This window comes from Myotis brandtii, unplaced genomic scaffold (genome assembly GCF_000412655.1).
Source record: "Myotis brandtii unplaced genomic scaffold, ASM41265v1 scaffold16, whole genome shotgun sequence".
In the NCBI taxonomy this organism is placed as follows: Eukaryota; Metazoa; Chordata; class Mammalia; order Chiroptera; family Vespertilionidae; genus Myotis; species Myotis brandtii.
In genome coordinates, this window is record NW_005355832.1 from 824,732 (window position 1) to 836,248 (window position 11,517).

An 11,517-nucleotide genomic window follows, 5' to 3' on the forward strand; every position below is an offset into this window, starting at 1 on the left:
CTGCACATCTCCTACTGGGGGTGTGCCTGCAACCAACGTACATGCCCTTGACCGGAATCGAACCCGGGACCTTTCAGTCCGCAGGCCGACGCTCTATCCACTGAGCCAAACCGGTTTCGGCAGACACTATGTTTTTATGCAAGAGAGCAGGGGTTTAGAAATAGCTGAATAAGGCATGTTTAAGAAATACTAAGAATCAAGTTGTACATGAGAGTTAGGGCTAGTGGGGTGTGAAGTACTATGTCCAGTGTCCCATCTAATCTGTCTTTTATCATGTTGGCAGATGGGGGAATTTGACTCACTTTATAACTTCTTCTTTAATGGTGAAATAGCTACTTAAAAGTGGGGAAATGCAAACTAGTATGGCATTCAGTTCCCTATGCTCTACTGGGGCTGGTAGTCTAGTCAAGGGGTGTGAATGCCACACTTAGGGCCTAAAGCCAGCTGCTGTCACAACCTATTGTCTCCTGGGATGGGGATAAACAACAAATTCTAGGCTTAGGGAGGAGTTTCCTTGAAGATTTCAAAGCTAAAGAATTAATTTGAACTATAATGGTTAATTTTATGTGTTAACTTGTCTGAGCCACTATAGCCAGATATTTGGTCAAACATTTTTTTGGACTTTTCTGCAGAAGTATTTCTGGATGAGATTAACATTTAAATTAGTAGCCTTTGAGTAAATCAGATTACCTTCCATAAAATGTGTGAGCATAATCCAGTCAGTTGAAGGCCTTAATAGAACAAAGACTGACCTCTTCCAAAGAAGAGAGAATTCTGCCAGCAGACTGCCTTTGGATTTGAACTAACACTGTTCCCTGGGTCTCCAGCCTGCTGGCCTACCTCATCAGATTTTGAATTAGCCAAGCCTTCAAATCCTGTGAGCCAATTCCTTTAAGTAAATCTCTCCTTTCTCTCTTTCTTTTTCTCTACATCCATATCATCTCTATCTCTATCTCTATCTCTATCTCTATCTCTATCTCTATCTCTATCTCTATCATCTCTATCTATATCAAATCTATATACCTGCACATGTGTGCATGTACATGTGCTATTGGTTCTGTTTATTTTTGTGGAGAACCCTGACAAATACATGAACTTTTACCAAACTGAACAGTTAAAACAGCCAAAGCAATAAAGCCTCCATAAAAACCCAAAGGACAACGTTTAAAGAGCTTCCAGGTTGATGAACAGGTGGAGGTTCTGGGAGAGCAGTACTCTCAGAGAGGGTAGGGAGCTCCATGCCATTTCCACATGTCTTGCCCTATGCATCTCTTCTGCTGGGCTGTTTCTAAGTTATATCCTTTTATAATAAACCAGTTATCTAGTAAGTAAAATGTTTCTCTGAGTTCAGTGAGCCATTGTAGCAAATTAATAAATTCTGAGGAGAAGGTTGTGGAAACCTTTGATATAGCCAATTAGTCAGAAGTATAGGTACCAACCTAGATTTGCTATTGGCATCCTGAGTTGAAGGGGGTCATTGGAACCTCCAATTCGACTGGTGTCTGAAGTGGGGTGGGAGCAGTCTTGTAGGGACTCTTATCTCTAAGTAGATAGTGTCAGAATTGAGTTGGATTCTTGGACACCCTTCTGGTATTGAAGAATTCCTTGTTGGTCAGAGTGGAGAGGACCCTCCCAACATTGGAATTGGTACTAGCAACCCAAGATAGCCTCCCACTGGCATAGCAGGGTTAGCAGTCAGCTGAAAGCCCAGTCTGTATCTGTCAGGCCGGCTTAGTTACAGAACTAAACATGGCAAGTGTGAGCAGTAAGTTTGAAGAAAATTGGGTATAAAACCATTGTATATAGCTTATGAAATTTTTAAAAAGACTAAATGCCACTGGTTTTCTTCTATATGTTCATTATTTCTAAAATAAAGCTATCCTGCCCTAGCCAGTTTGGCTCAGTGGATAGAGCATCGGCCTGCAGACTGAAGGGTCCTGGGTTTGATTTGGTCAAGGGCATGTACCTTGGTTGCAAGCTCCTTCCCAGCCTGGGCCCTAGTCAGGGCGCCTGCAGGGGGCAACCAATTGATGTGTTTCTCTCATATCAATATTTCTCTCTGTCTTTCCCTCTCTCTCCACTCTCTCTAAAAATCAATAGAAAAATATCCTTGGGTGAGGATTAAAACCAACAACAAAACATAAACTAAATCTATTCCAAGATATTAAAATAAGATAGTTTACAGACTCCAATTTTTAAAATTTGCATGTCTGTATCCAGTGCCTAGTAGAGTAATAGCTCAATAAATATTTTGTGGATAACTGCATGGCTAGATGTAAAATATTTTTCATTTGTAATTTAAATTATTTTGGTATTGCAATGTTCACTATTTATAGTTCCTTTTCAAGATCCCTGTGAACAGGATATAATAAACCAATTTAACATTGTTTTCCAGTTTAGGCAGTGGTGGCCTTAGTTTTCATTTATCCTTTTCTGCTTTCAGAAATACTATTAGCTTTGTTACCAATATAATCTTTTCCAGATAGTCTGAGTCCAAATTGAAATACATAGAAATAGCCCATTGATCTCTCTTTTCCAATTTCTCTAACTTGATATTTTTCAATTACTTCTGAGGATTACTAAGACCAAACAAGGATCTCCTAAACCCTGGAAAAAGTTAGGACTGAGCAAAATATTATATAATATGAATTTTATAGATTCACAATAAAATTAGCAATGAGAAAAAAATCAATACGGCAAAAACATATTTCCAGGAAAGGAAAAAAAGATACTTTTTTTTTCTTGTGCAGACTTGCATTTTAAGTTATAAAGAATTGTAGGTGATTTTGGTCTATTTTATGTTACTAACGACCGGTAATATTCTTGAAAGGATTTATTAATTTCTCTTCATTAAAAAACAGTTTTTACAGACTCTCATTTTTAAAATTGCAAGCAGTAAGTTATCTTTCTTGGAGAGTCAATCAATAAGTAATATTGGGATCCACTAAGTGAATTGTTGCAATCATAGATATGCACATAGAGAGTTTGTAGAGAATAATTAACTAATATAAGACTCCCGATATAAATTTATTTTGTAAGTTACTCCTTTCACTAGCAAAATGTCAGGTATGTTTTACAAGTGATGCTGACCAAAATTATAACGTAATCTCTGAAGACATAATGGGATTTGAGCTCTTTTTATTCTTGGACATTTTTGGCTGCATCATACCCTCTCCCCCTCTCTGGAGGAAGTATGAACTCTTGTCTGCCCTTATTAGTTCTTCACTTTATCATGTGCTAACCCCATACCTTAGAGCAGGTTACCAAGCAACCGCTAGCTGTCTCTAAGAGTGTCTGTGGCAAAGGTACCTCCTGATACCACCTGTCACGATGTCTCCTGTTAAGTTGTCAGGGACACTAACATGGTTGCCATAGCCACTCTTCGCTGTGGCCTCTGGTTGCTGGACCGAGAGCATAGTTCTGAGTTTCTAAGTTAATTACTGAAATTAGTAATGAAATAGGCTATTCTGGCCGTCATCGATTTTTGAACTAAACAAATTTCTGATGAGTATGAAGAGTTTTATACCACTCAACTGTTTGTGGATATTAAGGCAATGCTAGCTTCAATATTTGAAGTGAGTAAAATATTCTGTATTATATAACATTTGCAAGTGTGGCATTTAATTACCAATGAAGTGTCCCTCAAAGTGGGTCACATTAGCAATCATTAGTGCTATTTTATCTATATTAGAAAGAAACCCTTTCAGGAACCAGAATTTGGTCTTTTTCAATTGTTTCTACATGGCGAGTAGATTCATCTTCATTTAGTAAGGCCTGTAAATGTGTGTAGAAACTAGTGGTACTTAACGGAGTGATGGTTGCTAATGGTAATAACAGCTGCAGTAGTTACCCTTTACCAGCTGTTTACTATGTGTCAGATCCTGTGCTTTCCTCGTACTATCTCATTTAATTTTCACAAAGTCTATGTGAGGTAGATGTGATTCACTTTCCTCTCTTAAATATGTGGAAACAAAACAAGAAGAAGAAAAACATTTTACCTAAAGACAGCGAAGAAGAGCAAAGCTGGGAATTTCAATCCAGATCTGTCTGAGCCCAGAGGTCTTAGGCAAATGTGACTTTTTGATTAACAAATTATAGAAAAGAGAAATCTGAGTTGCAGCATTCTAAAGTGCCGGGGCTGACCAGCAGACCCTGAGCGATGGATGAATGGATTACTCTGACACAAAGTTTTCAGTGAAAGAGAGGGCTAAGGGACGGCCTGGCCAAAGGGACCAGGCAGCCTCGATTGCCTGCCTTGTTAGCCTTTTATTGTAATAGCAGTTTGAGATAAAGTTTATCTTTAAGATAAAATCAGTAGGGGAAGTAATCTTGGGAGGACACATGTGTTTGTAGTGTCTTTTAAGCAAGGACACCCAAAGATTAAGCATAAGGATTCCAGTAAACACCCGGGGGTCTGCACTTGCACAGACTTGTTTGGAAAGGTCAAGGAATAATTAGGGGCACCACCTTCGACACTCCCCTAAGTCTCCCCTAAGTCAGAATTCTGATAAACAGGTAGGTGGCCTTCTACACATTTCCCTTTTCTCAGAATGTCCTCCTTACAACTTTCCAACCAAGTCTCATGTGCTCCCCAACATTGAAGTTGATACAGAACCAATCTCATGAGGAGCTGACTGCTTGCATGATAGATATTATTGGAGGAGTTCAAGAAAAGATGCTCTGTCTGTAGAAAAACTCATTCTGGGCCTGAGAGTGATTTGAGAGTCTTCTATTTGAATGATCTAATTGGGGGGTCCAGGGTTAATTAACCCCTTACTGACCAGGAAAGAAGAGTGCCGCTGATGACTAAAGGGAAGGAAAGTTCCCAGATGTGGCCTATCTGGGAGGGAATTCTGGAAGAAATGCTAAATAGGGGTGGGGGAATCTCATGGATTATTCAGAACTGGGGAAGAGGAATTTAAAAGTGAGGTCTGAGATGTTGAACATAAACTATTGACTTGATAATTTAGCAAAGAAGTTACCTCTCAGTCAATGTTTACTGATACCTTTTTTTAAAAAAAATCTTTATTGTTCAGATTATTACAGTTGTTCCTTTTTTTCCCCCCATAGCTCCCCTCCACCCTGTTCCCACCCCACCCTCTGCCCTTACCGCCCCCTACTGTCCTCATCCATAGGTGTACGATTTTTGTCCAGTCTCTTCCCGCACCCCCCACACCCCTTTCCTCCTGAGAATTGTCAGTCCACTCCCTTTCTATGCCCCTGATTCTATTATATTCACCAGTTTATTCTGTTCAGCATTTCATATAATGCTGGTTTGGTGGTGATGAACTCCTTTAGCTTTTCCTTATCTGTGAAGCTCTTTATCTGACCTTCAATTCTGAATGATAGCTTTGCTGGATAAAGTATTCTTGGTTGTAGGTTCTTGGTATTCATCACTTTGAATATTTCTTGCCATTCCCTTCTGGCCTGCCAAGTTTCTGTTGAGAAATCAGCTGACAGTCGTATGGGTATTCCCTTGTAGGTAACTGAGTTTCTTTCTCTTGCTGCTTTTAAGATTCTCTCTTTGTCTTTTGCTCTTGGCATTTTAATTATGATGTGTCTTGGTGTGGTCCTCTTTGGATTCCTTTTGTTTGGGGTTCTCTGCGCTTCCTGGACTTGTAAGTCTATTTCTTTCATCACGTAGGGGGAGTTTTCTGTCATTATTTCTTCAAATAAGTTTTCAATATCTTGCTCTCTCTCTTCTTCTGGCACCCCCATAATTCGGATGCAGCCAAAATGTGGAGACAAAGAAACAGGTCACAAATTACAGAAATGGAGGAAAGCAAACTACTGGATATAGAGTTCAAAACCACGGTTATAAGGTTTTTCAAGAATTTTCTAGAAACCGCCAATAAGTTTAGTGAGACCCTCAAGGATATGAAAAAGGACCAACTATAAATCAAGCATACACTGACTGAAATAAAGAATAATATACAGAGATCCAACAGTAGACTAGAGGATCGCAAGAATCAAGTCAAAGATTTGAAATACGAAGAAGCAAAAAACACCCAACTGGAAAAGCAAAAAGAAAAAAGAATTCAAAAATGTGAAAATACTGATACCTTTTTAATTTGGATTCAGGTTTTATTGACATATAATTAATAATTCACTTATTTTAGGTTAGAATTCTGAAAAATGTGTATAGTATTGTAAACACTGCTACAATCAAGACACAGATAGTCCCATCATCCCTTAAAGTTCCCTGTGACCTTTTGTAATAAAAACCTACTACCCACCGCAGCCCCTGGCATCCATTTGTTCTCCATCACTCTATGTTCTTCCTTACTGTAGTTTTCCCTTTTCCGGGATGTCATTATAAATTAAATCATTGAGAGTATGTAGCCTTTAATCTGGCTTCTTTCATCTATCATGATCTATCATGACACATGATCTATCATGACACATCTACTTTTTGTGTGTGTTTGTTCCTTTTCAATAGTGAGAGGTATATCTTTGAATGAATATGCCATAATTTCTTTATCCAGTCTCCACTTGAGAGAAATGTGGGCTATCACTGGTGATTATGAATAAAGACTCTCTAAACATTCACATTCCAAATTTTGTGTAAATTTCAACTTTTGTTGTTGTTGTTAATTCTCACCTAAGGATATATATCCTCACCTAAGGATATTTATCATATGTATATATGAAAAATACATATATAATTCGAGAGAGAGTGGAAGAGAGGGAGAGAGACAAAGAAAAAAGCATCGATAAGAGAGAGAAACATTGATTGCCTCCCGCACATGCCAGGGCCTGGGAACGAGCCTGCAACCAAGGTACATTATGTGCCCTTGACCGGAATCAAACCCAGGACCCTTCAGTCCACAAGCTGATGCTCTATCCACTGAGAAAAACCGGGTAGGGCTCAACTTCAACTTTTATTTCACTTGGGTCAACATCAAGGAGTAGGACTGTTGGGTTGTGTAGCATGGTTTGGTTTAACTTTATATAAAAATGCAGAATTATTTTCCAAAGTGATTGTATTATATTGCAGTCCTCTGTATCCTTTCCAACATGTGGTATTGTTTTGTTTTGTTTTGTTTTCCCCATCCTAATAGGTTTATTGTGGTAATATCCCATTGTGGTTTAAATTTGTATTTCCCTAATGAGTAATTTTGTTGAACCTCTTTTCATGTGCTTATTTATATTCCATATAACTTTTTTTGATGAAGTATCTGTTTAAATATTTTGCCCATTTAAAAAATGGGGTTGTTTTCTTACTATTGGATATTGAGAAATATGATGAAAGTCCTTCACCAGGACTGTTATTTCCAAAAATTTATCCCAATCCATGGCTTATTTTTCAATTTTTTTTCACAGAATCTTTCATGGAGAAGCTCTTAAGATTGATAAAGTACAATTATTTATTTTTTGAAATAGATTGTGTTTTTTTGGTCTTGTATCTAAGAAAACTTTTCCTAACCCAAGGTTACAAAAACTTTTTTCTATGTCTTAAACATTTTATAGTTTTACTAGAGGACCAGTGCATGAAAATTCGTTCACTTGTGGGAGTTCCTCAGCCTGGTCTGCATCCTCTCGCAGTCTGGGACCCCTCGGGAGATGTCCACCTGCCGGCTTAAGCTGTCAGTCAGACATCCCTCTGGCAGCCTGGGAGCCCTTGAGGGATGTCAGACTAACAGCTTACCGCTGCTGCGGAGGCAGGAGAGGCTCCTGCCACCGCCACTGCTGGCCAGCCATGAACCGGCTTCTGGCTGAGTGACACTCCCCTTGTGGAAGTGCACTGACCACCGGGGGCAGCTCCTAGTCGAGCATCTGCCCCTTGGTGGTCAGTGTGCATTATAGCAACTGGTTGTTCCTGGTCGTTCTGCTGTTAGGGTCAATTTGCATATTACCCTTTTATTATATAGGATATTTACAGTTAGGCCTGTAATCAATTGCGAGTTAGTTATTTTGTATAATGTGTGAATAATTGTATATGGTTGAGTTTATTTTTTTTGGCATATAGGTATCTACTTTTTTCGGAAGCATTTACTGGTAAAGTTATTAACTCTCTATTGAATTACCTTTGTACTTTACAAAAACTCTATTGGCTGTTTATATGTGATCAATCTTTAGACTCTGTTCTGTTACATGTGTCTATATGTTTATCCTTTCTCCACTGTCACACTGTCCTTGTTAATCTAGCTTTATAGTAAATAAATGAGGTCTTACGAGTCTTTCAATTTTGTTCTTATTTTTTCAAAAATATGGCTTTCATCGATTCTTTACCTTTCCATATAAATTTTAGAATCAGCTTATTGATTTTGACCAAAAAAAAATCCCACTGAAATATTTATTATAATTTTATTTCATTAATGAGACAATTTGGGGAACATTGACCATTTTACAATATTGACTCGTCCATTCTATGAATATTCTATATTTCTTCACTATTTCAATACATTTTAGGTTTCTTTCAGAAATGTCCATTTTATTTTTAGCATAGCAACAACTACACATATATTGTCATATTTATACCTAAATATTTAATTTTTGACTTATTATAATGGAATGGAAACTTAATAGCTAAGATTCAATTTATAGTTTTGCTGGTGGATAGAAATATGGTTGATTTTTGTTTGGTGATTTTATTAAATCCACTTACTAGTTTTAACAGATTTGTGAATTCCATAGGATTCTCTATGTAGATGAACATGTCATCTGAGAATAAAGATAATTTTATTTCTTATTTACTATGATGTAGCCTTTATTTCTTTTTCATGTCTCATTGCTTTATTTAGGATAGATACCCAGTACAAAGACGAATATGAATGTCCTGGTCTTGTTTCTGGTCTTGGGAGGAAAGCATTCAGACTTTAACCATTAAATAGAATGTTAGCTGCAGGTATTGTGTAGGTTGTACAGATGACCTTGATCAGATTGAGGGAGTTCCTTTCTGTTCCTAGTTTGCTAAGAGTTTTCATTAGGAATAGATGTTGGGTTTTGTTAAATGTTTTTTGCATCAATTGAGGTGATCATGTAGCTCTTCATCTTTAAGTCTGGTGGTAGGTAATTTACATTGATTGATTTTTTTAAAAGTGTTGAACCAGCCTTGACTAATCCTGCTTTTTTCTCAGGATAACACCTGCTTGGTCAGGATGTGTAATCCTATCTTTTTAATGCTGTTGTACAGTTCGCCAGTCTTTTATTGAGGGTTTTTGTGTCTGTTACTTATTAAAGATATTGATCTGTAGTTTTCTTTGCCATACTGTTTTTGTCTGGTTTGGTATAAAGGAAATATTGGTTTCATAAAATGAGTTGCAGTGTGTCCTCCTCATTTGTATGATAAAAGATCTTGTGAGGACTTGGTATTATGTGTTTAGCAAACATTTACTAAAATATGTCATTAAAGTTATTTGGGCCTGAAATTTTCTTTTTCAAAAGGTTTTAGACTATAAATTCTATTTCTTTAATGAATACAGGAATATTCATTGTATTTATTACATTATAAATTCATGTACTCTTAATTGATCTTTAGCACTTTATATATATGTACATATATATTCTTTATTGTTGAAAGTATAGCACTTTATATATTTTAAGGAATTTATCAATTCATCTAAGTGTCAAATTTATGAGAATATAGTTATTCATAATATTGTGGTAAGCAGAATTCTAAGACCACCATTGGCCCTCAATTGTGCTTGCCTTTTCATAATTTCCTCCCCTGTGAATATGATAAGCATTGTTTCCATGATTATGTTACCGTACACAGCAAAGGGATTTTGCAGATAAAATTAAGGTTATTAGTAAGTTGATCTTAAGATAGGGAGGTTATCTGGGTGGACCAATCCTAAGTAGATGCACCCTTTAAAAGAAGAAGGTTTTCCACTGGCTGGTAGTGGAAGACAAAGTCGGAGATATTTGAGACATCAGAAGGACTCTGCATTATTGTTGGCTTGAAGATGGACAGGTTCATGTGAAAAGAAATGTGGGTGGTCTCCAGGAGCTGTGAGAAACCCTAGTGATAGCAAAGAAACAGGGTCCTCAGTCCTACAATCTCAAGGAACCAAATTCTGCCAACTAGAATGAGCTGGCTGCAGGTTCTTCCCAGAGCCTCCCAATAAAAGCCAGCCTAGTAAATACCTTGATTTCAGTCTTATGAAACTCTAAGGCAGTGGTTCTCAACCTTCTGGCCCTTTAAATACAGTTCCTCATATTGTGACCCAAGCATAAAATTATTTTTGTCGCTACTTCATAACTGTAATGTTGCTACTGTTATGAATCGTAATGTAAATATCTGATATGCAGGATGGTCTTAGGCGACCCCTGTGAAAGGGTCATTCGACCGCCAAAGGGGTCACGACCCACAGGTTGAGAACCGCTGCTAAGGAGAAAACTCATTTGAGTCCACCCAAATTCCTGACCTATGGAACTGTGAGATAATAAATGAGTCTTGTTTGAGTCACTAAATTTGTGATGATTTGTTATGGCAGGGATTGAAAACTAAAACACCTTTATTATCCATAGGGTATATGTAGGGATATTCCTTCTTTCGTATCTGATTTTGGTAATTTGCATCTTCCCTGTTCTGTTCCTTAGAAACCAGGCTGGAGGTTAACAAGATTACCTCCCTAACTAGAGGTTAAAATTTTATAGATCTTCTCAAAGATCTAGCTTTTGGTTTCATTGATTTTCTTTATTATTTACCTGTTCTATTTTTTCCCCTTCTTGATTATTTTCTTCCTTTGTGCTTGCTTTGGGTTTATTTTCTCTTTTTTCTAGTTTATTAAAGTAGAAACTTAGATCATTGATTTGAGACCTCTTTTATATTTATTTATTTATTTATTTATTTATTTATTTATATTTTTTTCCCACTGTCTCCCCATTCACAATACAGACCAGGCAAAGAGCCTGAGCTGAGGTGTATATGGGGTGGGTTTACTCTGCCTCCTATTTCTGTACAGTCAGTGTAAGAACACAGCCTGTGGTAAGTACCAGGAGGCCTGTTTTATTTTTAATATAAGCATTTAATGCTGTAAATTTCTCTCTAAGCACTATTTTAACGCATCCCACACATTTTGATAAGATGTTATCATTTTTATTTAATTCAAAATATGTTCTAACATCTGATGTCTTCCTCTTTAACCCAGGAGACATTTAAAATTGTGTTGTTTAATTTTCAAACATATGGGGAATTTCTAGTTACATTTCTGTTTTTGATTGATCTTTAAATCTGTCATGGCCAGAAAGTATTCTCTACGTGATTTTAATATTTCTAAATTTGTTGAAGGTTTTTTTTCTTTCCAGCCTATAATATTCTTGATCTTGGTGAATGTTGCATGTGTTCTTGAAAAGAATGTGTATTCTGTTGTTGTTATTGGGTAGAGTGTTCTATAAATGACAATTAGGCCAAGTTTGTTGATAGAAATAATTAGGTTCTCTATATTTATATACACTGATTATTATGACCACCTGACGTTTGTAGGCAAATTAGCTGTAATTTCACGCTGAAGTGGCTAGAGGGCCAGACCATTATAAATAGGGAAGCAGGTTGTTTACCACGACAGTAGA